The following is a 27,763-nucleotide window of genomic DNA, read 5'->3' as shown; positions in this document are numbered from 1 at the left end:
ACCACTCCACCCTAAACACTACCACCCTAACGACCTCTACCACGTTCACCAGAACTCTAACACCACTATAAACACCACCACCTCCATCACCCTGCCCTATCCACCACCGTTACCACTGCCTCACCACCACCACAACCTCAACCAGTACCCCACCATTACTATGCCCACCACTACCCTCTACCACAACCCTCTACCACTTCCTTACCATAACCCTACTCTTAAAGATCACCACCGTACCTTCACCACCACCTCCACCCTGACCCAAAACACCACTTCACCCTGACTATCATACCCAACACCACCCTAACCATCAACACCACACTAACCATCAACACCACCACCTCCTACCACTACCACTTACCACTTCAACAACCAACATTACCACCCTAACCACCACTCTCACCCTAGCCACCAACCTAACCATCATCACCACCCCACGCTAACCACCACCACCATCTCCGTAGCAAACACCCTCAAAACCCTAGCCCCCACCCTAAGCATACCCACCACCCTAATCCAGCTTACCACCTTAACCACTTCCCCTTCTTCCACCTCTAACCACCACCCCACCCTAATCACCACCCTAACTAGCATCATCACAATCTTAATCACCATCCTAAGTACCACCATCCTTCCCTAACCACCATAAGTGTACCCTAACTAACACCACCAGCCTAGCCACCACCCCCAGATTTTTAAACACATTTTATTGGCATTTTATAGTGGAGCACAAAAGGCAAAACAGAGTGATCATCTTCACCTCCACTGTACATCTCCCCGTGTAATAGGTATTCAGCAGAGCATATGCGTAAAACAGACTTTATCGGGCATGTAAGGGGTTGTACGTGGATATCCTACCCACCACCCTCATCATCACTCTACACCACCATCCTACTCCATTAATCCCCACCACCCTAACTGACACCATCCTATCCTAACCACACCACCCTACCACTAACATACCACCACTATGCTACCACCTACCTACCACCAGCCCCACCCTACCCACCACCTTTACCACGACTCTCGCCCAAAACACCACTCCACCCTGTTTATCACTACCACCACCCAAACTTAGCTCCACCCTTACCACCATCCCGACCCTATCACCACCACCACCCATACCACTCCGCCCCCTACCAACTCCCTACTACCACCCCATAACCACCACCCCTTTCACCGTAGCCACCACTATCACCACCCCACAGTAACTACCAACACCCTCACCACCAACACAACTATACCACGACCCTAAGCATCTCCACAAAATGACAGGCTTCCTCCAACCATCCGTGCTGCTTCCCTCGACTATCTTTTTATAAAAAATAAAAAAACATTTGGCGCAAACATTTTCCTGCTTACCATTCGAACCTGGCTAAGTAAATAAAATAAAAAAAAGCCCCCACACATTTTGTAAAACCCATGCATATGTGGTGCAGGCACCTACAAAGTGATAATGCGTCACAGCACCATTTTTTGTTTTTCTCTTCAGCGATTCTGCATAGCATTGCTAAAAACCATTGGCAAATTCAATTGTTCCCAAAGGCGAGACTTACTGGCTTTTCCTGTGCTTGTTTTATTTATGCCTCTGACACCCAGCTCCCCCAGTGCCCATCTCCACTGCTTCCTGCGAATGAATGTGTTGAATTCAACTATGTGGTCCAGCAGTGCTCCCCATCGCCTCCTTGTTAAAAGATGGGCAGCTGCAATTTGCTGCCAGACTATTCCATTTTTTTTTTATAATAAAAAAAACAAGTCGACACGCATTTTATGCTTGTAATTTGCCGCTCCTAAATGGCTGCATCATGACTAACGCAAACTTAATCTTGGTGTTGAATGGGCACGCATGAGTCATCATGGTGGGTCCACTGTATTGTCGTGTGTGTGTGTATTTATTTATATATATATATATATATATATATATATATATACACACACACACATATGTATGCAGGATGACAATGGCGTGCGTAACCATTTCTTTTTTTTATTTGGTTGATGCATCGATAGCAACCATTTCCTTTCGTTTGCTGATTCTAAACTACGTACAGGAAACATTGGCAAAACCATTGGGTGACTATTGCCTTTGCCAATGGTTATTAGACGGTATCGCTCCAGTTTTGTAGTTCCTCGAATCAGCCATCAGGTGGGGTCGGGCTCTGGATACATACATCTAAGAAGTAAACTTTTTGAAAGACTGTCTGACTTTCACCTTAACGGAGTCCGCGGATTTCTTTGGTTTGCATCTCGATGTGTTACTTCTTTCACGCGCCTATGTGAACCATAAGGCGCCTCGTGCAGGTTTTCAGGGTAGGCACTGACTATAAATAAATGTAGAGTGGCATTTAAATACCTCGTGCGTACAGTTACCCTTAGATCTGCGACGGGTCCGCCCTTCTTGTACTAATGTCGGGCGTTCTTCCTCCAAGTAGATCTTCATGGCGTGCATTTGTGGAGGTCCCCATCAGGAGGCTGAGGACTTGTGAGCTTGCTCTCGCGCGCTTAGCTTGCCCTTACTAGATTGTCGGGTGAACGGATGGATCCGGTCCAGGTGCTCTAACATGGACACGGCCAGTGCCCCGCACACAGCCGCCCTTGAGCCTCTGACCTCGGCCCCGATTGCACGCACCAGATCAATACGATCAGGACGGCAGGAAGCGAGCAAGAGAAAGCGCCCCCCTAACCTTCCTCTCCCCTTTACATGCAATTTATTTAACTAGGACACCCTCTTGAGTAGCTGCCGCCTCGGCTTTTCAAGGGTCGCCTGACAAGCTGGAGCAAAAAAGCCTGAAGTCGATGTCATACATCTGCCTCTGCACATACAAGTTGCTTATTAGGAGAGCGCGGTAAATTCCACCTCCTCCAAAAATAAAGTAAAATGTAGAAAGCAGCTCAGAAGTGCAGAGAAACAGAATGCATCAGATTCCCATCACATCCCTGACAGGCCTGGCTCTAATGAGAGAGGTCACTGTAGTCTTGATGCGCAGCGCTTCGACACTGTGGCCCGAGCTAGTGGTGCGCTTCATTATATTCATGTCATTGTGCTATTTAAATAGTGCCTAGTAGTTAGGCTTGACCCTTCGGCGGTTTTTCATATGATCATCGTCTACTTGAAGCACATAGGAGCAGTTCACAGCAACAGAGGAGATGAGAGCATGGCTGCCTTGGCACTTGCTGCTCTGGCCAGCGTGTGGGGCTTTTTAAAGATTTTATTGATGTATTTGAGTTGTGCAGTAATGCATTGTACAAGAGCGAGTATTTAGATGTGGAGACACCAACATGACCATAGGAGGTGCAAAGTCGGTCATCCAGGTAGCTGTTTAGGGCTGGCTTTTGACAGTTCAGATGTCAAACTGACGTATTGCTAACAATGGACATAGATTTGAGCTATGGATTTGGGTCCCCTTTTTTTTCAACCATTGGCTTTCTTCAACCAGCCTCTTTATTCCTCTAGCTCTAGACTTTGTCAATCACGTCTTGACTCATCCCATTGTGTGGGCATCCCTCAAGTAAAGCTATTGGCTGCTTGGGTTATCTTTCGTCCACTCATGTCCTCGTATTGACCTGCATGAGGGACTACTTTACAACTGTAGATCGCTTTGTCCACTTTTGCTGCAAACTTCTAATGCTGCATGGATTAACACTTCAAAACCCAGACCTATTGGGTTTGAAACTGTTTGTTTACAGATAAACAGATATATCCAATTTAGAGAGCCACATTGAATGTTTTCATTGCATGCATCCAAAATTCAGTTCTCACTAAAGGGAGATCAGAATTTGGTCCATGTACTGTAATCCACCAGCAAGTTCCATTCATCCCCATAAATCCTACTTCTTCCCCTTCATACCAGATACCTGTAATTATTAGCACTTCTAGCCCCTGAACTGAATATCATTATTAAAAACAAAACAGTTGTTGACAAAGACAATAGGGTCTCACCTTTGCCAATGGTTTTAGCCAGCTGTGCAGCTTGACTAAAGTAAAACAAAAAAAGGATATGGCCTCATGGATCTGCACGCCTACAAAATGATCAATCTGCTTTTCTTGTTATCAATCTAACTTGAATTGGTAATTTAAACTAAAACACCCAAAAGCATGTGTAATTTGTTTTTAAAGCAGGAGAGTGAGTCAGAAGCATCATAGAGGAAGGGGCCACTGAAGCGCACAGGGTAGGGCTGGGGACACAGAAGGAACACGTGGAGAGCGGGGGACATGGTAGCAACAAGGCCAGGGGTGGAAGACGCAGAAGTAACACGGGGAAGGGGAATATGAAAGCAACCCAAGGAGGACAGGGGGGTGGATGCAACACAGAGAAGCACACAGGTGAGCGCAACAGGGAAGAGAAGCACACGGGAACAGGCAGCAACATGTGGTGAGAGAGAAGTACAAGAGGGGAACTGCTTGAAATACATGCAATCTGTGCTTCGTTTCATAGAAAGAAAATAAATAGTTTGTTAGACTTGAGCAGAGACACCAGCAAATACACACATGGTAAAGAGGCTGTGCTTCATGGAAGGGATAAACACAAGATTGAGAAGCTGAGTCACGAGTAAGAAGCAGGCAAATAAGAGCGACAAGGAAAGCCAACCAGTGGTAAACCTAGAAGAGCTCCAAACCCCTGTATATGCTCGTAGACACAATGGTAAGCCACAATATGCCTCCCAGTAGCACACGCACTGTTGAGTAGGCTCGACCTAAAAATCAGTTTCCTAAGATTTATGGCTCACTGGCTTCTCGGTAAGAGGTTATGTGCAAAGCCTCTCTCAGTAGAAAGTACCTGAGTTCTTCATGGACGTATTTTGCAGACAGTCTTTTAAGTGATAATTTCATTGGACTGTGTTTGAAGAAGCCGTATGTGATTGTCGGCCAGAACCCTGATGCTTAGTGTCCAGAGAGCCTCTGTTTAAGGATGTGTTTCAGGCAGCCGGCTTTTGACACTGACTGGGGAGTGTTCAGCACGCCTTTCAGGGGTCTTGGGCACTCAAACGGCAGGGTGGTCGGTGATTGGTGCATCTCATCTCCTTCCCTTTCATACCTGCTTGTAAGGCAGGGACCAGAAAAATAATGTTTTCACATTAAAAAGAACAAAAAGTGACTCATTTTGTTTTGTCCTCTCTTGCGTACCTAGAAGCTCAAGTTCTCTTTTTTAAGTGCTCGAAAGAGTTCCCATCTCTCCATCTCGAGTGGTGGCTCTAATTATTCTCACAGCTTTCAGAGTTTGGTGCTCCTGTTTGGAGGCGAAAGGGTGCAAGTCAAGCCTGGCTTTAAAGGAGAAATGTTTTCTTTTGAAACTTGCCAGTTCTGTTTATTCCAACTATTCCTGCTAGCCTTTTGAAATTCGGAGTAATTCACCCCTGACGTCTCGTTAAAGTTCCCTTAAGAGAATGGGCCCAGTGCCCAAAGAGCTGCCAGAGATCATTGTAGGAAAGCAGCCTTGTGTTTCTGGACTCCAGTGAGTGCGTTTAACTGAAGGACTTGTGCAGGCCTACTTGTACTTCTGGACCTTTCACTCACTCTCGGCCCCAGCGGCCACTACTGTGTCTGTGTCTGTGTGACGTCACTGGATTCCAAGTTCACCCCTACTCTCAGACTGCCTCCAGCTTCTACAAATGACCATATCCTGGTCTCACATGCTTCAGTGGCTTGTAGCATGCACCCGAGAATGAGGACCCTCCCATGTGGTATTCAGCAGCTGCACAAAGCCCCTCTGAAGCCACTGAGTAAATGAATGTGCAGTCAGTCTGCAGCTTTACTGGAAAGAGGTGTAATTTATTGACATCCTGACCCAAAAATGATGTCATTGAACTCCGCACAGGGAGTATGCTTCTAACTCAGGTCTTCGCCTATTTCTTGGAGCTCATCTTCTCAGGCTCAGCGCTTTATCTTCCAGACGTCCCACTGTTCGGTTTTTGGGGTCTAGCTTGACAGTGCAGCTGTCGCCAGATAGTTACGTGAGCATCAGTAGAGAGAGACGTCGGGTACGGCCACATGTTAGGAGCCAGGAGTACATGTTTGGATTGGGCCGAAGTGGTGTCCTTCCACAAAAGTGTTTGCCGTCTGTACCTGTGATCATTTTATTTATCCAGCTGGTTACACATAAAATACATGATACTTCTGAAATTGTTATGCCATTGTAATGTTAATCAAATGTTGCGCAGCTCCTCATAGGGGAAGCGTCCCCAAGTTGCACCACTGGTTATCCCGGAAGAAAAAAACGGGTGTTCACAAGTCCTTCTTAAATAATGCTATACAAAGTTTGTTGTATCTTTCATAACAATGTCCTTCTTAATTTTATTTTAATAAAACGATGAGATTAAATATTTGCCAATTAATGCATATCTAATGTAAACATATTCACATCATATGCTTCAAAGATTCCAATGAATTTTGGGCGAAGGCCCTTCATCAGGAGACATTTTACACAGCTGAGAAAGTTACAAAAGCGAAATGGGAACCACGTTCATAGTGAGTCACCTGGGTTAGTACCCCGGGTACTCGTAACTCCGAAAATCTAATTGTGGATCACCAAGTAACATGCTAATTACGTACTGGTGCACATTGTTATAGAAACACATGCATTAACTGTTATGGGTAAATGTGAAGTTATTATAGGTCCAGTGGACTTGTCATTAGTCTCAAACGGTTCCACCAATTTCAGTTGGTCACTGAAAGGCATGCCGTAATAAAAGTTGTGTGATTCTGAATAACATGCATGTAATGATGGTAAAAAAAAAACATTCAATGTGCTCACAGTATCTACCCCCAGCCCCAATAAATTAAATTTGGTCATATGGTCCCAAGTGTCCTATAAAAGTTATAGTGCTCCGAAAATGTAATAAATAATTGTCACATTAAAACCCTTCACCCCAGCTCTCTCCCCAACGACCGGTGAAGGTTACTATGTAAAACGTCCAATTATGCCTGTGCAGAGTTGCGTTATCTATACTTAGCATACAACCCCAACGTATACCCTCATGCATGTAACAGGCCTCTCGAATGAAAAATAGAAAACTTGTCTAACAAGCAAGAACCAATAATGTTGCAAAAATTAAGTGCCTCGATGGAACCGCGGTTCTCGACTCACCATGTAATTCTGGTATAGCCATCCTCCAAACTGCATTCGGAAACGGCTGCCAATAACAAATGCTCCTCAATTATGTGTTGTTATATGTGTCGATTATCATTGACAACAACAACGGACTCAAAAGTATTAAAAGGTGCTGCTCCACCTAGTTAAACCGTATGAAATGTGAAAATGAATCACCAGGGTGCGAGAACGAAAAACCCTAAATGTATAAGTTGGTCAATAAACATGAAACAACAATATGGATGTAATCACGATGTATGTGTGAGTTAATCCGACGAGAGACTGACGTTAATGTTTACTTTGTAAACCAAAAATAACTAGTGTAGTAAGAAAAGCACTTCCGGTTCCAATTCTGAAGCAAGCGATGGTTGTGGTGGTCATGGCACACGGCGTTCGGGGGTCGCCATTGGCCCGTTCACCAGCGAGGACCTGGGGCGATGCAGCAGGGGCTTCCCGAAGCACCACTTGTGGAGCTGAGTGAGACCGTGCCTGGACCAGCAGATTGGCAGATGCAGCGAGGCTGTGTAGGTAAGCGCCAGGGGTCTGTCTGCAGCCTCGTACGAGCCAAGGGGCTGCGTTCGGCTCAGAAGGGTTTGTAAAAGTTTCTAGCATTCGCGTCAAGAATTTTTAATTCTATTAAGGACACAGAGGCGAGGATTATGCTTCTTCTTCTTCGCTGTTTATTAATGTAACCTATGACAGCAGTCAATCAGAAACATGTTAAACAAAAAACTACAAATCCCAAAACCCTGAGCTGACATCACTTCCCGCACATCAGTCCCGATGTCTCCAACTATATAAGCAGTGAGGAACCATAACGCGTCCTCTTTCTTTGCTCTGAATATCAATCGAAAATCACTAGTCCCATAAAAAACTGCGGCAAATAAAACAGGAGAACGGTCTCAGAACTTGGTGCGATGTAGAAACTTGCAGTACTGCGTAGACAGCCTGAAATCTTCCCATCATCCAGTCTTCTGATCTGGGGCTGCAAAGAGGAAAGAAATATTCTCGTCATAAACATTTGTTGAATACACACCACCACCAAAAAACCAATCTAAGCCACTTAGGCAAGCTATCCTTAACTGATCACATCAATGAAACACATGCAACATAAAAGAGTAACCATTCTTTTGTATCAACCTGCAGAACATAAGACATCAGACGGGTTAATTACCCGTGACAAAAAAAAAAGAGGGTGGGTATGAATACTAATAGGGCGGGATAATTCTCGCCTCCGTGTCCTTAATAGAATTAAAAATTCTTGACGCAAATGCTAGAAAATGTTACATTCTATGGCAGGACCGGAGGCTCGGATTATGCTTGTTTAAAGCTGGTGTATTACAATGGAAGCCACATCAAGAATAGGTTTATAATAAAATCTCTTAAAAGTGGAATCCGTCAACCAGTCTGCAGCTCTCATTATGTCTTGTAATTGAGAACCAAGGCCGAAAGATTTGGAGGGCATTGCTCCCCTGACAGAGTGTGCTCCAAAAATGGAAGTGTCGATACCAGCTTCTGACCAAATCAACTTCACCCAGCGTGCCAAGGTAGCCGATGACACAGGATGAAATGGCTTTTGTAAAGCAATCAAATGTTGGCCCCCAGCAGGTTGTCGAAATTCCCTGGTGCGATCTTCATATTCTCGCAGACATTGCACAACACACAGTGTAGGATTGTCAGAAAAAACTAGGATAAGTTACTTGCCTTGAGAAAGTCTTCGTCCTCCGGGCTATGGAGAAAGTTACACCTTCAGGAGAATATACTCTACCTGCAATAGCCAAAGTGCGAACATCTGACACTCTCTTACAGGAGAGGAGGCATAAGAGAATAGTCAGTTTAGCGGACAACTGCTTACTGGATAAATCTGCATTGCAAGGCCATTTCTGCAAATATTTTAAGATTATATCCACATCCCATAAAAATGCATACTTGGGTTGAGGAGGATTAGACAACCGGATACCTCTCATTACCCTGCTCACCAAGGGATGTTCCCCCACGGGTTTCCCGTCCACAAAAACGTGTCCAGCAGATATAGCTGACTTGCAATTATTCACAGAACAGTAGCTCAAACCTTCCGAGGCTAGTTCAGCTAAGAAGTTAATCACATCTGTAATGGGGGCCTCCAAGGGATCCAGGTTCCGTGGGTTGCACCAACCTGCGCCAGGCGGATAAATATCTTCTATGAGTGGAGTCTGCCCAGGAGGCGGAGCTGAAGGAGATAGCGCTCTCCGAAAGGCTCGGCAAATACCAGCGTTGCCCGAAATGCATCAGGCCATGAGATGCAACTTGTTCTGGACAATGAGGGGGTGAGGTTGCCCCAACGGGTTTAACAACAGATTGGGGCTGAACGGAATGTGGACAGGAAGATCTCGGGAAAGCTCCAACAGGAGAGGAAACCACGTCTGTGCTCTCCAAATTGGAGAGACTAGAATCAATTCCGCTCGCTGTCGCATCACCTGAGATGCTACCCTCGGGAGCATGATGAACGGGGGAAAGGCATAGAGGAGTGGGCCCGTCCAATTCTGCAGGAAGGCATCTGAAGCGATGGCTAAAGGGTCCGGTCTCCAAGAGAAAAATCGGTCTATCTGGTGAGAAAGACGAGATGCATAGAGGTCTACATGGCATTGACCCCATCTCGTTTGTAACGCCTGAAAAATGGCCGGCTGAAGTTTCCATTCGCTGGGGTCTTGGAGATATCTGGAACTCCAGTCCGCCACTACATTGAGCTGACCCGGAAGGTATTCCGCCATTACAGAAATTCGATTATGCAGACAGTATTGCCAAAAGGTTCTGGCAATTTGGAGAAGGGCTAGAGACCTCGTTCCTCCCAGTTTGTTGATTTAACGGACTGCTGAAATGTTGTCCATTCGAAGCAGAACGCAACAACTGGACCGTGGTACCAGAGTTCTTATTGCAAAGGAACCTGCTAGAAGTTCTAAGCAATTGATGTGAAGATTTCTTTTGTTGCGAGACCAATGACCGCCAGTGGAGATGGCGCCACAACGAGCTCCCCAGCCCCACTTGCTGGCATGGGATTCCAGAATAACATCTGGGCAAGATCTGAATATGGCTCTGCCGCTCCAGGCTGCTATGTGATCTAGCCACCACTGTAACTCGTTGCGCGTCTCTGTGGTGAGGTCTATGAGTTCTGAATTATTTGCACCCCTTTGAAGATGGTGGATCTTGAGACGTTGAAGCACCCTGTAGTGCAAAGGGGCTGGAAATATGGCTTGAATGGAGGACGCCAACAGTCCCACTATTCTGGCCAAGATCCTGAGAAAAATCCTGTCCTTGAGAAGGATTGACCGGATCTCCTTCTGGATTGAGCGTAATTTCTGGCCCGGTAAAGACAGAAGGGAGGAAACAGTCTATCTGGAACCCCAGGAATTACATCTGCCAAGCAGGAACCAACTCTGACTTGGGGGCATTGATCAGAAAACCTAACTCTTGAAGTAATTGAATGGTCCATTCGAGGTGTTGCATAAGGGATTGAATGTCCTATGCCATCAGGAGGATGTAGTCGAGGTAGACAATCAACCAAACCCCTCGGGATCTGAGGTTCTCTACCACAGGACGCATGACCTTGGTGAAGCACCAAGGCGCTGAAGAAAGACCGAAAGGAAGGACCTGGAAATGGAACCACTGATCCTCCCATTGAATCTGTAGGTACTTTCTGTGTGGGGGAAAAAATCGGAATCGTTCAGTAGGCATCCTTGAGGTCCAACCGGACCACCCCTTCGCCCTCTCTGAGAGTGTCTCTGAGCAAATGTATCCCTTCCATTTTGAAGTGACGGTAAACAATCCAACTGTTGAAATCTTTCAGATTTATCACTAGTCTGGAACCCCCTCCTTTCTTGCTTACAGCAAAGATAGTGCTGCAGAAACCCGAACGGTCCAGGTGGCAGGGAGCGATCGCACCCTTGGCCAACAGTTGATCTATCTCCTGTTGAACAAAGGCGTGCTCGACACGGGAAAAAAGGATTGGTGGAGGCATGACAGACTGAAGGGGGGGTCCCAAAAAACCCGAGATGGAACCCTGAGACCGTCTCCAGCACCCAGAGATCAGACATCAGAAGGCTCCAATTGTGTAAGAATTGACTGGTCCTGCCCCCCAGTACCACCGAAGAAGGGGAAATCAGTCTTACCTTGAGAGGTGGAGGTGAAATTGGTGCAGACTTGAGAGCGGGCGCCACGATTGAAGCAGCCTCGTCCAGCACGGGTCCTCGCTGGGTAAAAGGTGTCCCTGTCTTGGTTAGAAAAACCTCTTCCTGAGGAAGTATAGGTTGTGGGAGGGCTGTGAGAGGCATTGTGGCAGGCCAGATGCCCTCGACTACTGCCGGCTTTGGAAAAAATTCGCTGGTGGAACACCTTGTTCATGGACGTTTGTGCTTTGTCCAATGCCGTAAAGGTGTGAACAAATTTCCCCAGATCCTTGACAAACTTATCTCCGAAGATAAGGCCGTCCGCCAAAGGTCCTGGTTCCGCCGTGGCTAGCTCTGTTAGTTTGGGATCTATGCAAATTAGGATGGACTTTCTTCTTTCAGATGAGAGGGCACAATTTGCGTTACCGAGCATACATAATGCTCGCTGTGCCCAACCTGCCAAGGTGTCTGGGTCGATGACCGTGCTGGATTCCTTAGCTGATACCGCCAGGTCTAGGATTTTGCAGAGGGGCCCTTTCATGTCGAGGAGTTTGTCCTGTCACATTTTCCAGGATCTGTTGATGCCTTTTTTCGGGTCCTTGAAGGACCGCTTAATGAAGGTGGCAAGGTTAGGGTCCAATTCGGGTCTGAGGGCCACCTTATGTGGAATGTCTGGGCGGGGACATTCGGACTTCAGTCTGCCACGTACGTCCTTCTCCAGGGGTTTCCTGAGTCGAGAATAAACGTAATCTGAGACCGCAGGAAGTGGCGTCCAGTCTGAGGATCTCGGGTGTACTATGGCCTCAGGGTCAAAATCAAAGGAAGAAGGGGGGGGGAACCTCACAAGTGGGGGGTAGAGGCTGAAGGGGAATGTCTGGCGTTTGGGCCGGGGAGAGTCTACTTCAGAGCCAGAGAGTGAAGTGTGAGAATCGTCTGACTGAATGTCGGGAGGAGGGGGTAAAACTTGGGTGCTGGTAGAGGGTTGGGCATAGTATTCGTGATCTGAGCCCAAGGACTGTGACAGTCTGGCTAAGGGAGCTGCGTGGGGCCAATTGGATGAACGAGAATCTTGGCCGTCCTTCAGGGGAGCTGAGGGCCCCGGGGTAGGCTGACCGTAGGGAGGGACAGTTAGGGCATAACGTTTCAAGTGCCGAGCAATTGGCTGCAGGGCCACCGCAACGGCTCTATTAACAGACTGTGCCACTGAAGTGTCCAAAGCATAGGCAGTATCCTCCTCCAACCGCAGGTCTTCCTGCTCCTGATAGGTAGCTGGCTGCTCATTAAACTGCTTCTCTGCCATGGTCAGACCCTGGAAGCTAGCTGTTATTATGCCCTTGATGAGAATCGCCTCAGTAATCTATGGGCCTGCGCAAGTAAAAGGGGGGGGAGCCCCGATACACTATGCCGCTCTGGAGGCTGTCCGAATACAAATCTGTGGCCAAGCAGGTGTTATAGCGCCACAAAACCCCCTCAGGAATAATCCTGTAATGGCCAATTTGCAACCCAGGCAAATGGGCGTAAGAGGAGCGTCAAATTCTCCCTTGGGAGCTGACTCAAAGATCGCCGAGTCAAGCGTGGGCTCACCGTCGATAACGGTGTGGGGGACTGAGTCTGACCCACGTGTAAAGAACTCTGTCACCCTAAATCCGGTTTTTGCTCCGGCTAACTAGCAGTGCCTCATTTCTCCCATGTGGAAGGAATGATTTGGCAGCCGAGCGCATGACATCTTTGGAACTTCTCAGGGAAGTCGTGGTTACTCAGATCCAAACCAACTCTCTTATTTCCAATATGATCTCATATACAAATGACAAAGACAGTATAAGTTTTATATAATGTTTTAATAAAACGACTGTATTTTAGATATTAAGGCGTGAGCCGCAATAACCAGAACAATACAACACAGTAGGATTGTAATAGTTACCAGGAGAGTAAAACATAAAAACAAAGCTATCATATTGTCAAACAGTTTCTACTCTCCCTCTGCTTGTTCTATCTAGAGCACAGCATGTTAAGCTTCTAGCTTGCCTATTAGAATCACTATGGGGATATCAGCCCTCATACCTGTGATCTTGGTTCAGCATCTGCAACGAGGCAGTCAGCGTCAAGTTGTGGTTCCCTGGTCGGAATCTCCCTCTTGCGTGTACTGGGACAAGGAAGTGATTTTATAACTAACATGTCAGCGTGATCACAAAATGTCCCTACGCAGGAATGCCGAGTCTAAACTCTTACCACGTCTATCGGCAATGTACCAGACTGTATCCTTGACTGAAGCACAGAGTAAATATGTTATGGAGAACTCCAGTGCTGAAGTAGGCAAAACAGTGTGATATGAATAAAAAACAACACCGTAGAACTGGCTATTTGAAAAATAACAGTACGAAGCCTAATAAAAAGCATGTAGAGCAAAGTGCACAGAGGCTCTAAGCTATTAGCAAATGAATAAAATATATTCAGGGCAAAATGCACAAAGGCCTAAAGCCTGAAGCTAAAGCGCAATGAATACGTAAAACTAACCACACTACATATCCATTCAGTGAAACTGACCCGCGGCGCTTTGCGCGCGTGCGGGCAGCAAGCCAATGGAAGGACCAATAATATTATTGGCAACGAAACGCCGCGCTCCTCGGCCTCCAGGCACCCCACCGGGCGCCTAAAACAACATGCAGCAATTTTCCTGGAGGAGCGCGGGACGAGACACTAGCACTCACGTCCCGCGTTGCTCCGATCGGCAAAAACACAGAATACAACAATGAAATAATAGACACAGAGATGAAAAGAAAACAATGGCACTTATCTGAAGCGAAAGCAACAAAGAAAGAGGACGCGTTATGGTTCCTCGCTGCTTATATAGTTGGAGACATCGGGACTGACGTGCGGGAAGGGATGTCAGCTCAGGGTTTTGGGATTTGTAGTTTTTTGTTTAACATGTTTCTGATTGGCTGCTGTCATTGGTTACATTAATAAACAACGAAGAAGGAGAAGCATAATCCGAGCCACCAGTCCTGCCATAGAATCGCTTGCTGTCCTCTGAGCTTCTATAGCCTGAGGCTTCATATGGTCAAATGCTGGCAGGCCAGGCACCTGGCACGAAGGGGATCAGCTGAGGCGCATTGCCGCCAGCCCGGCACGGGAAGGAGAGGTGTCAAGAGAGCCATGCATTTGATTTGGTGCCAACTGAGACAAGGTACTGTAGTTCCCTAGGCGGCACACAGGATATGTAGAATTACTCCTCCAGAAGGACTTTTGTTAAAACCAGCCTGTCTGCTGTGCTTGTAGAAGGAAACCCCCTGGTGGGATTGTGGATAAGTCTTCACAGATTCTTTACAAATCATGTAATCATGCTACAAACTGCTGGAAGCAGAGACAGGCTGCTTTGGCTGTGGTTGGGGACACTGAGATCCTGCCCACACGTGGAGGAATTGTACAGCAGTCAGTATCCACACACTCCCCAGCAGATGCAGACTGAGCAGCAGAGGGGGTCCCTGAGGTCTACAGACCCCAGTGCCACAGGAGCCACTGTTGTGCGTGCCTTTTGGCACATTTGAGGGCCCAGTACTTCTGGCCGTGTGGCGTGGGCGACAAAGTTGACCCACTTTTTCAATGTGTTCACACACTCCACTCACCTATGGTAACCTATAGTAAGTGGCACTTCACCTGCATTTTTTGATTGCTGTGAGCTAGTGGACCCATAAGAGCTGAGACTATTTTCTATTGTACTGCATATGTGCCTGGTACCTGGGAAAGATACGTAAACGGAAGGTAGCAACTTCCCAGGACAGTTCTAGAGCTAACAGAACACTAGATGGTTTCTTACAAAGGGCTCTTTGGAGCCATAGAAAAGGAGATTGAATTTGCAGAACTACGTCTGTTGCAGCTTCCCCGGCTACCTCTTCCTCGCCACCCCAGACACTGCTGACACCTCAATTAGCCCCAAAGGCTAACCATCAGAGAGTCAAGCGAGATCGTTGTCAGGAGATATCTGACACTTGCTTGACTGATCTATCTAGGCCAGAGCTCCCACGGTTTCACTTGGCACTTTGGTTGTTGCGACAGAGTCAAAGATCCCATCAGTCAAAGGGAAAAGAAAGTGAGGTGACTATTCCTAAAAGAACAAATGTGCACGTACCGTTGGTCCCCACAGCTCTGGAATTGAAAGAGGAATGGCTGAGAGGCTCCAGGAGGATCTTGCTGATGTAGTCGCCCCAGTAACGGAGCACATAATGGAGGAGTTAGCCAGAAGATTGTGTCCTATAGAGAACCACCTAATAGCCATTGAAGAGAAATTGGGAGGGTGTTGCTCGACTATTCAAGTCCAATGATTTATTGCGCACAATCTCCTCCCCTCAGAGCAACTCTCCATTGTCTGGGTTACAAGATGGGGCTCTGCTGTGCCATGAGGAAACCTCAGTGCATCTTGAACTATGTTGCAATCATGCCCGTAAAAGTGCCTCACCTGGGACTGTCCATGAGAAAGGACCCGTCAGGATGCCCCGGCCAAGTTCCGGAGGATTGTCACTTTGGAGATGCAACCACCAATAACATGTGAGAAAATGGTACCAATTTGATGACCAAACATGACAGGGTGACCTCTAAATGTCAGGCTGCAAACACCCAGAAGATGGCAAGAAGCAGTGATAGACTACACAGGGTTCTACATCCCCACCTGGAGGCCAGCCCATATGTGGCAGTGATTACTAATGTACCCAGGTTACAGCCAAACAGTTCAGAGACATATACAGAACTGAAAAACAAGGTCATCCAGTGGTTACATATCAGTGCCAACATCCCATTCTCAATGGTATCTTCAATATTAATGGTGAGGAGGGTGGGCTGGGTGGGCTGGGTGAACAAGACCTGTGAAGGAGATTGTATTGTTGTAAATTTTAACTCACTTGCCACAGTTAACCAAATAATTTTAAATTGCTGTAAAGTTGGTATGCTGCCTAGGGGGATTTTTCTGTGTAGACTTGCTGCTTTTTATCCCCATACAGGTCTCTTCTTTACTAGGAAGGCGGAAATCTGTCCCAGAGGCCCTGACAGTTCCTATGCCCAAAATGGTGATCCCCCTCTTAAACGGATTGTGTGTAGGCAGAGTTCATCCACTTTGCCCGAAATGGACTGACTCAAAGATGAGGCTAAGTCGGGACCTGCAGGAGGAGGGGAGTTGATGGTAGCCTTTGCCGTGCCTGATGATCCTCGGTACGGAGATTTTTGTTCAGGGGCTGAACCGATGAAAAGTTGAATTTCAGTGTGTTTACCTCCGATTCCATCACACAGATTGTCCGAGAAGCCAGTTAATATTATTAGTTGGAACATAGCAGGGCTTGAAGCCAAAATGTGCTTCCCAGAATTCTTTTTTTTTTTTTAGATGAGCAGATGATCTGCTTATTCCAGGAAATGTGGGCCATGGAGCCCAAACATAGTCCAGGGTACAAGAGCTATTGGGTTCCAGCAAGCAGGGTGTCCTCCGGCAGAATCTGAGGGGGGTTTACTTATTTGGATCAATGGCTGCCTTAATTGCCAGGTGAGAGAATTGGATATGGTTTGTGCTGATTTTCAGGACTTACTTCTGTCCTCCCTCAGAGAACAATCACTACTACTGGTAAACATCTATAGCAGGAGTGTGGGAAGAAGCTGTGAATCCGAAGTTTTAAGTGCTCTGGATAGTATTTTAGCTAGGAGAAATAGTGCCCGTTATATTTTGATTGCTGGAGACTTTAATTCTACTTTTGAGCCTTATCTATTGGCGCAGGAGCTCTGTCAAGAAGAGGACAGTCTATGGGGTATCCCGCAATTACTAAAGAGTAAAGAAAATAGACGAAGCATGGCTGCACTCCAAATTGTTACATTAATACCGACCCAAGGGTAGGTCGCTCCCCCTGCCGCTGCAGCTCCTCCAGGTTCCTGAATTCCTGAGACCCACCTCACAGTAAGTACCCCCCACCTCCCAGCCCCTCGCCCTGCCCCGCGATACTCACCCTCTCTCCTGCTTCTTTTCTTCTTCTGTTCTTCCTCCTCGCTCCTCGCCTGTAATCTTCTTCTGTACTCTTCTTCTCCCCGTCTTCTCTCTTCTTCTGTGTGCTTCTCTGCCTCTCCCGTCGCCTCTCTTCTTCTTCTTCTTCTTCATCTTCTTCTGAGGTCTTCTGCCTGTCTTCTGTCTTCTGTTCTTCGTTTCTTCATCTGTGATCTTCTGCTCTTCTGCTCTTCTGTGAACTTCTGCTCTTCTGAGTTCTTCTGGACTCCTGGACTCCTGGTCTTCCGGTCTCCTGGTCTTCTGTCTTCTGTTCTTCTGTCTTCTGTTCTTCTGTCTTCTGTTCTTCTGTCTTCTGTTCTTCTGTCTTCTGTTCTTCTGTCTTCTATCTTCTGTCTTCGGCTCCTCTGCCCCCTCCGTCTTCTTCTCCCCGCGCCTGCCCTCCTGCTCCTGCCTCATCCCCCTCCCTCACTCGCCTCCCCCTCTCTATCACCCCTATCTAACCCATTCGCTATCTACCTCCCTCTCTCCTCCTATCCACCTATCTCTCTATCTCACTATCTAACTCCCTCACTCTCCACCTCCTCCTATCTACCTATCTCTCTATCTATTTCTCTATCTATCGATTTCTCTATCCATTTTCTCTATCTATTTCTCTATCTCTCCCCCCCTTCCCGCCACCCCCTCTATTACCTATTCTTCCTATCCTCTCACTCTACCTCTCACCCTCACCCACCTCTACAACCCCCCCTCCCCTATCTTCACAACCCTACTCCTATCTCTCTTCCTAATCTCCCAAACCTCCTAACACTCTCCCCCCCTCCACCCTTAAATCCCCCTCCCCCAGCTCTTCTCACTCTACCTGTCCCCCCCCCTCCCTCGCGCTTTCCCGCCGCGACCTCCTGCACGCCCCCGCCCCCCCGGCTCCCATTCACCCCCAGCTGACCCCTCCCCCCCACTCCTACCTCATATGGCGGCCGCTGCGCGACAGTGGTAGCGACCCTTGACCCAAGGGTAGGTCGCTCCCCCTGCCGCTGCAGCTCCTCCAGCTCCTCCAGGTTCCTGAGTTCCTGAGACCCATCTCACAGTAAGTACCCCCCACCTCCCAGCCCCTCGCCCTGCCCCGCGCTACTCACCCTCTCTCCTGCTTCTTTTCTTCTTCTCTGTTCTTCCTCCTCGCCTGTAATCTTCTGTACTCTTCTTCTCCCCGTCTTCTCTCTTCTTCTGTGTGCTTCTCTGCCTCTCCCGTCGCCTCTCTTCTTCTTCATCTTCTTCTGAGGTCTTCTGCCTGTCTTCTGCCTTCTGTTCTTCGTATCTTCATCTGTGATCTTCTGCTCTTCTGTGATCTTCTGCTCTTCTGTGAACTTCTGCTCTTCTGTGAACTTCTGCTCTTCTGTGAACTTCTGCTCTTCTGAGTTCTTCTGGACTCCTGTTCTTCTGGACTCCTGTTCTTCTGGACTCCTGTTCTTCTGGACTCCTGTTCTTCTGGACTCCTGGACTCCTGTTCTCCTGGACTCCTGGACTCCTGGACTCCTGGACTCCTGGTCTTCTGGTCTTCTGTCTTCGGCTCCTCTGCCCCCTTCATCTTCTTCTCCCCGCGCCTGCCCTCCTGCTCCTGCCTCATCCCCCTCCCTCACTCGCCTCCCCCTCTCTATCACCCCTATCTAACCCATTCACTATCTACCTCCCTCTCTCCTCCTATCCACCTATCTCTCTATCTCACTATCTAACTCCCTCACTCTCCACCTCCTCCTATCTACCTATCTACCTATCTACCTATCTATCTATCTGTCTATCTAGCTATCTCTCTATCTCTCTATCTATCTATCTCTCTATCTATTTCTCTATCTATTTCTCTATCTATCGATTTCTCTATCTATCCATTTTCTCTATCTATTTCTCTATCTCTCCCCCCTTCCCGCCCCCCCCTCTATTACCTATTCTTCCTATCCTCTCACTCTACCTCTCACCCACCTCTACAACCCCCCCTCCCCTATCTTCACAACCCTACTCCTATCTCTCTTCCTAATCTCCCAAACCTCCTAACACTCTCCCCCCTCCACCCTTAAACCCCCCTCCCTGAGCTCTTCTCACAATACCTGTCCCCCCCTCTCTCGCGCTTTCCCGCCGCGACCTCCTGCACGCCCCCGACCCCCCAGCTCCCATTCGCCCCCAACTGACCCCTGCCCCCCCCCCCACCTCATATGGCGGCTGCTGCGCGACAGTGGTAGCGACCCTTGACCCAAGGGTAGGTCGCTCCCCCTGCCGCTCCTCCAGCTCCTCCAGGTTCCTGAGTTCCTGAGACCCACCTCACAGTAAGTACCCCCCACCTCCCAGCCCCTCGCCCTGCCCCGCGCTACTCACCCTCTCTCCTGCTCCTGCTTCTTTTCTTCTTTTCTTCTTCTCTGTTCTTCCTCCTCGCTCCTCGCCTGTAATCTTCTTCTGTACTCTTCTTCTCCCCGTTTTCTCTCTTCTTCTGTGTGCTTCCCTGCCTCTCCCGTCACCTCTCTTCTTCTTCATCTTCTTCTGAGGTCTTCTGCCTGTCTTCTGCCTTCTGTTCTTCGTATCTTCATCTGTGATCTTCTGCTCTTCTGTGAACTTCTGCTCTTCTGAGTTCTTCTGGACTCCTGGTCTCCTGTTCTTCTGTTCTTCCGTCTTCGGCTCCTCTGCCCCCTCCGTCTTCTCCCCGCGTCTGCCCTCCTGCCTCATCCCCCTCCCTCACTCGCCTCCCCCTCTCCATCACCCCTATCTAACCCATTCGCTATCTACCTCCCTCTCTCCTCCTATCCACCTATCTCTATATCTCACTATCTAACTCCCTCACTCTCCACCTCCTCCTATCTACCTATTTCTCTATCTATCTATTTCTCTATCTATCGATTTCTCTATCCATTTTCTCTATCTATTTCTCTATCTCTCCCCCCCTTCCTGCCACCCCCTCTATTACCTATTCTTCCTATCCTCTCACTCTACCTCTCACCCTCACCCACCTCTACAACCCCCCCACCTCTATCTTCACAACCCTACTCCTATCTCTCTTCCTAATCTCCCAAACCTCCTAACACTCTCCCCCCTCCACCTTAAACCCCCCTCCCCCAGCTCTTCTCACTCTACCTGTCCCCACCCTCCCTCGCGCTTTCCTGCCGTGACCTCCTGCACACCCCCGCCCCCCCAGCTCCCATTTGCCCCCAGCTGACCCCTCCTACCTCATATGGCGGCCGCTGCGCGACCGCGCCGGAGGCGCGCCAGAGGCAAGCCCGTCTGCGCCCGGCCCGCGCCCAGCGCCACGACCCCTGGTCCCCAGCTCTCCCAAACTCCGCTGATCCGCTACGACCCCACAACCCTCCTCGCCCTCAACCCAGGACGCTCCAACACCTGCTTCCAAGCTCACCCCAAACGCACCCATGGACCCTTCGCCTGCAACTCCTGCAAACGCATCTTCCACCACACAACTACCACGACCACAAGCCCACGCGCCATCAACCACCTCAAGTGCATCCTGGTCAACGCTCGATCCGTCCACAAGCACGGCGTTGAACTCTGGGACCTCCTGGACTCCACAGCACCGGACGTAGCCTTCATCACGGAGACCTGGAGGAACGCCTCCTCTGCTCCAGCCATCGCCACCGCCATCCCCGAAGGCTACAAGATCTCCAGAAAAGACCGCACCAACCAAGTAGGAGGAGGTATCGGCATCGTCTTCAAAGACTCCATCAGCGTCACCACCTCCACCGAAGACACCCCTCTCGCCGCTGAACACCTGCATTTTCAGATTCGCACCGACCCGAGGACCACCCTCAGAGGATCCCAAGTCTACCGTCCTCCCGGACCGCGCGCCCCCTTCAGCGACGCCATAGCCGACTTCATCTCCCCGCACGCCCTCGCCTCAACGGACTACATACTCCTAGGCGACCTCAACTTCCATCTGGAACAAAACAACGACCCCAACACCACCACCATGCTCGACAACCTCGGCCTCAAACAACTGGTGAACACCGCCACCCATATCGGCGGACATACGCTTGACCCTATCTTCTCCGCCAGCAAACACGTCTTCTTCAGCCACACCTCCGCTCTACACTGGACCGACCACAGCTGTGTCCACTTCACATTCCGACGCGAGACCCGCCACCTCCGCACTCAACCCATCCCTCGTCGACAGTGGAACAAGATCCCCGAAGAGCAACTCTTCTCAGCACTCGCCGCCAACCAACCCACCCTCACCACCGACCCCAACGACGCAGCCCTCAGCCTCACAAACTGGATCTCCAACTGCGCAGACGACCTTGCTCCCCTCAAACGCACGCATCGACAGACCAACACCAAAAAACCTCTCTGGTTCTCTGACACCTTCAAAGAATCAAAGAAAACTAGTCGCGCCCTCGAGAAGGCCTGGCGCAAGGACCACACCGCTGACAACATGACCGCCCTCAAGAACGCTACCCGCGAACACCACCGCCTGATCCGCGCTCCTAAAAAGAACTTTTTCACCGACAGACTGGACAAAAACAGCCACAACAGCAGAGAACTCTTCAGCATCGTCAAGGAGTTCTCCAACCCCAACGCCAACGCCCTCACAGGATTTGTGCGAATCCCTCGCCACTTTCTTCCATCGCAAGATCAGCGACCTCCACGACAGCTTCGGACACCAGACCCAACATAACACCACCGAACCCGCACCCCCGGCCATTACCCTCAACAACTGGACCCACATCAACACTGAAGAAACCAAATCCATCATGAACTCTATCCACTCCGGCGCCCCTTCGGATCCCTGCTCTCACTTCATCTTTAACAAAGCCGACGACATCATCGCCCCACACCTCCAGACCGTCATCAACTCTTCTTTTTCTTCTGCTACCTTCCCTGAATGCTGGAAACACGCCGAAGTCAACGCCCTACTAAAGAAACCTACGGCTGACCCGAGCGACCTGAAAAACATCCGCCCCATCTCTCTTCTGCCTTTCCCAGCCAAGGTAATAGAGAAGACCGTCAACAAACAGCTGACCACCTTCCTGGAAAACAACAACCTGCTCGACCCTTCACAAACCGGATTCCGAACCAACCACAGCACGGAAACCGCCCTCATCTCAGTCACTGACGACATCAGAACCCTGATGGACAACGGTGAAACAGTCGCCCTCATTCTGCTCGACCTCTCGGCTGCCTTCGACACCGTCTGTCACCGCACCCTAATCACCCGCCTCCGCTCCACCGGGATCCAAGGCCAGGCCCTGGACTGGATCGCCTCCTTCCTCTCAAACCGTTCCCAAAGAGTTTACCTCCCTCCGTTTTGCTCAGAACCCACCGAGATCATCTGCGGCGTACCTCAAGGCTCATCGCTCAGCCCGACACTCTTCAATGTCTACATGAGCCCCCTCGCCAACATCGTTCGCAAACACGACATCATCATCATCTCCTACGCCGACGACACCCAACTTATACTCTCCCTCACCAAGGACCCCGCCAGCACCAAGAGCAACCTACAAGAGGGTATGAAGGACGTCGCAGATTGGATGAGGCTCAGCCGCCTAAAGCTGAACTCTGGAAAAAACGGAAGTCCTCATCCTCGGCAACACCCCATCCGCCTGGGACGACTCCTGGTGGCCCACGGCCCTCGGCACCGCACCGACCCCCACAGACCACGCCCGCAACCTCGGCTTCATCTTGGACCCTCTTCTCACCATGACCAAACAAGTCCACGCCGTGTCCTCCGCCTGCTTCCTCACCCTCCGCATACTCCGCAAGATCTTCCGCTGGATCCCCGCCGACACTAGAAAAACCGTGACCCACGCCCTCGTCACGAGCCGCCTGGACTACGGCAACACCCTCTACGCCGGGACCACAGCCAAACTCCAAAATCGCCTGCAACGCATTCAAAACGCATCGGCACGCCTCATCCTCGACGTACCCCGCAACAGCCACTTCTGATGGATACAACTACCTGTGGATTCCTCACCTCATGAATACTCCCATGGCGCCAGCATTCGACGGAAATCTTCTTACTAGTCTCTGCACGTCGACGAGGACGTCACTGTCTCGCACGCGACGCCGTCTGACGTTATACAGGCAATAAGAGGTCCTCGACGACGTGCGGACGTCAGTTCTCTTTTTTCCGTGCATTCGAAACGGTTATCTTCGAGGGAGCAACTGTTACTCTTGCGGTTACAGTGTATATCTTGCTGCGTACTCTTTCTCTGTGGAAATAATGTCGCAGAGAAAGTCTGGATTTAAGCCTTGTCGTGAGTGTGGAGGCAAGATGTCGGTGACGGATCCTCATTCCGATTGCCTTTGGTGTTTGAGCTCCGACCACGACGTCTCGACTTGTGATTCATGTCAGCACATGAATCCGAAGGCCCTTAAAGAACGTGAGGCGAAGCTGTTTATGGCCAAGTCAAAGGAGAAGCATCACAAGAAGTCTTCTCCAAGACATCGGCGTCATCGAGACTCCCGGCGCCGTAGAGAATCTCGGCGTCATTCAAGGGAGGCTCGTTCCAGGTCTCCGGATCGGCGCCGAAAGACATGGGAGGTCAGCCCCACGGTGACGCCGCATCCTTCGACGCCGTTGCCCTCTCCGGCGTCACCAACTTCGCCTGGACAGGCGTCGGTGATTGAGGTATTGGAGCCTCAAGTGTTTTCTCCGGCGCAGACGCCGAGGCCGACGTCGGGGTCGCCTCCGAGACAGGCACCCCAGTATCCGGCTTTTCCCACCCCTGGAGCCGATAGTTCCGCATTCTTGAATGCGATGTATGCCATCTTCCAACAGATGGCTCCAGGGGGTGCTCCGGCTGGGCCTTTGGCCTTTTCTTTGGGTGATCCTGCGCCTCTTCGGCCGGCACCCTTTATGCCCTTTCTCCCGTTTGGGAACGTGGGCTCGGCGCCAGTGTCGGCGCCGGTGGCCGCTCCGGTGGCTTCGGAGGGATTGGCCCCAGGGATTTCCATCCCGTCGACGTCGAGATTTCGGCCTGTGACTCCGGTGGGTCCATCTGTTTCAGCTGCTCTTCAGTCGGCGCCGAAGTTACCCGTGGCGCCGGATGCGGCGTCGGTGGCTTCGGAAGATCGGCGCCGATCTCCGACTTCGGCGGAGGCATTGTCGACTCCGCGGATTGAGCAACGACTGCATTCAAGGAGGCGTGCTCTCCGGGTACTAGAAGAGCAGGAGTACCAACGAGCCCTAGAGGAAGGAGAGCTAGAGGACTCGGGTGATGGGCTGCGTGGACTGGAGTCGGCCAGTGGGCTGGACACTTCCCCTGAGTGGGACCTTTCGTCCCCGGGGGAATATACTGAGGAAGCTGCTTCCTTTCATACAGTGGTACGGAAGGCAGCTAGTTTTTTGGACCTGCCTTTGCCGGTGGTGGAGGCGAAACAAAACCTTTTGACGGAGGTGTTGCATCCGGCCTCAGCCGCGGCGGAGCCTCTGTTACCTTTTAATGACGCTCTGCTGGATCCGGTTTTAGAGGTGTGGAAGAGGCCGGCATCTTCCCCAGCAGTTCACAGAGCCGTGGCCAGGAGGTATCGGACGGCTCCAACTGATCCTGGTTTCCTATCTAGACACCCTACGCCGGAGAGCTTGGTAGTGCAGGCCTCCTGTTCGTCCAAGTCAGCGCCTGGTTCTTTCCCGACGGTGCCTGGGGACAGAGACTCAAAAAAGCTAGAGGCGCAGTCGAAGAAGATTTTTTCATCCTGCAGTCTGGCGTTAAAAGCCACTAATGCGACCTGTATCCTGGGGAGGTATATTCATGCTCTGATGGATGACATCTCCTCTTCATTTACAGAGCTTCCCCAGGGTCTTTTGGATCTTGTCTCTGATGCCCAGGCTGCTGCGACCCAAATTATCCAGACGGGACTGGATACCACCGACTCGGTAGCCAGAGCAATGGGCACAACTGTGGTGGAAAGGAGACTGGCCTGGCTCCGTAACTCGGGCTTTTCGGCAGATGTACAGTCCACATTGTTGGATCTCCCGTTTGATGGGGACAAACTGTTTGGGGCTAAGGCTGATTCGGCCTTGGAACGTTTTAAGGAGAGCAGGGCCACGGCTAAGTCGTTGGGACTCCAAGCTCCTTCTTCCACGGCCTCTTCCAGATTCTTCAGGAGGTTTCGTGGATTTGGGCGTGGCTCTTCCTCCTCTTCCTTTCGGGGAAGATATCAGCAACCTGCCTCTTCCCATCCCTATAGATCTTTTAGGGGGAGGGGTAGGGTCCGCACCAGGGGAGCCTCTCAGCAGCACTCTGCCTCTTCCTCATCCTCTGGCGGGGTGCAGCAGGGGAAGCAGCCTTAGGCTTCCACCATTTCCCACTCACTCCTCTCCTGTAGGGGGAAGATTACAGCATTTTCTCACCAAATGGGAGACTGTTACGTCGGACACTTGGGTTCTCAGTGTTGTGGGAAAAGGCTACACCCTTCCCTTTCGGGAGTTTCCGCCCCTCATCCCGCCCCGCCCTTCGTATTGTTCACAAGAACACCTCCTGTTGCTAGAACAGGAGGTAGAAGTCCTCCTTTTAAAGGGCGCGGTGGAGTTGGTCCCGGAGCAGGAAAGGGGTCAAGGAGTTTACTCAAGGTATTTCCTGATTCCCAAGAAGGATGGTCGTTTGAGACCAATTCTGGACCTGAGGATCTTGAATTGGTTCCTCAAGCAGGAAAAGTTCAAGATGCTGACCCTAGCACAGGTGCTTTTGGCGTTGAACATGGAAGACTGGATGGTGTCTGTCGACTTGCAGGATGCTTACTTTCATATCCCGATACTCAAGTCACACAGGAAGTATCTCCGGTTTGTGGTGGGATCGCAACACTACCAGTTTGCGGTCCTTCCGTTTGGTCTTACTTCAGCACCTCGAGTCTTCACGAAGGTGATGTCGGTGGTTGCGGCAGAGCTCAGAAGGAAGGGGATAGCAGTATTCCCTTACTTGGACGATTGGTTAATCAAAGCCAAGTCCCCGGAGCTTGTGTTGCGTCATCTGCAGTCAACAACCCAGTTGTTGTTCGACCTGGGCTTTTCGGTGAACGAGCCCAAATCTCACCTAGAGCCCTCTCAGCGCCTCCTGTTCATAGGGGCAGTACTGGATACAACATTGGGTCGGGCCTTTCCTCCGCCTCAGCGGATTCAAGATATTCAGGATTTGGTTCCAATGTTTCGAAATGGAGCGGTAGTTCCAGTCCTCAAGGTCCTTCGTCTGCTCGGTCTTTTTGCCTCCTGCATTCTGTTGGTCACGCATGCTCGCTGGCACATGAGGGCTCTTCAGTGGTGCCTCCGAAGGCAGTGGTCTCAACACAGAGGGGATCTAGAGGGTACTGTCAAGATCTCCAGAGATGCTGCTGTGGATTTGAAGTGGTGGATTGCAAGCAACAATCTTTCACAAGGAAAGCCGTTCCAGCAGTCGCCACCAGTGGCCACAGTCATAACGGATGCTTCCACTCTAGGGTGGGGAGCTCATCTGGGGGATCTGGAGATCAAAGGTCTTTGGTCTCCAGAGGAACAGATTTTTCACATCAATCTGTTAGAGTTACGGGCTGTACGTCTGGCTCTCAAGGCCTTCCTCCCTTCCCTTCGTGGTCAGTCGGTACAGGTCCTAACGGACAATACTACCACGATGTGGTACATAAACAAGCAGGGAGGAGTGGGGTTGTACCTTCTCTGCAGAGAAGCTCTTCGACTATGGTCCTGGGCAAAGGACCATCGGATTTGCTTGATAGCAAACCATCTGGCCGGAGTCTTGAACGTGCGTGCGGACAGTCTCAGTCGCCACTTCTCGGCAGACCACGAGTGGCGTCTCCATCCAGATCAAGTCCGTTTAATCTTCCAGAAGTGGGGGTTTCCTCGGGTAGATCTGTTCGCCACTCGAGAGAACGCGCATTGTCCGTTGTTCTGCAGCCTTCAGTATCCGATGCAGGAAGCGTTGGGGGACGCGTTTCAAATGACCTGGTGCGGCCAGTTGCTTTACGCGTTTCCTCCCATACCCTTGATTCCTCGAGTATTGAGGAAGATTCGCCAAGACCGGGCTCTAGTAATCTTAATAGCTCCGGATTGGCCAAGGAGGGTGTGGTACTCCGACCTTCTCCAACTCTCAACGTGCCCGCCGCTCCGTCTCCCTTTCAGGGCAGACCTCCTCTCACAGTCGCAGGGGCAGGTTCTACACCCCAACCTCCAGAGTCTGCACCTACATGCCTGGAGATTGAACGGGGCAACCTGAGTTCCTTCTCTCTCCCGCCTGAGGTAGTGGATGTTATATTAGCGGCCAGGCGACACTCCACTACATCTATCTACGCTAATAGGTGGTCTAAATTTGTTGCGTGGTGTGGAGAGAGGCAGATTGATCCTTTACATGCTCATCTATCGGACGTTTTGTCTTTTGCTCTATCTCTGGCGCAGAAAGGTTGTGCAGTGGCTACCATTAAAGGTTATTTATCGGCCTTGTCAGCCTTCATATGTCTTCCAGACCAACCATCTTTATTTAAATCCCCTATTGTTATCAGATTCTTGAAAGGTCTTCTAAATCAATATCCTCCAAAGCCATTCGTTATGCCGCAATGGGATTTGTCCTTAGTCCTGACTTTCCTTATGG

General features: G+C 50.0%; 1 protein-coding gene across 6 annotated transcripts in view; it reads left to right on the top strand.

Annotated features, from left to right (window-relative positions):
* The window catches only part of ERI3 (ERI1 exoribonuclease family member 3), a 1,277,520-nt gene that overhangs the window by 510,758 nt on the left and 738,999 nt on the right, over positions 1-27,763 (top strand). The window lies entirely within an intron of this gene.

This window comes from Pleurodeles waltl, chromosome 4_2, assembly GCF_031143425.1.
Source record: "Pleurodeles waltl isolate 20211129_DDA chromosome 4_2, aPleWal1.hap1.20221129, whole genome shotgun sequence".
In the NCBI taxonomy this organism is placed as follows: Eukaryota; Metazoa; Chordata; class Amphibia; order Caudata; family Salamandridae; genus Pleurodeles; species Pleurodeles waltl.
The sequence above is the reverse complement of the archived record's forward strand: the minus strand, read 5'-3'. Positions and strand labels throughout refer to the sequence as shown.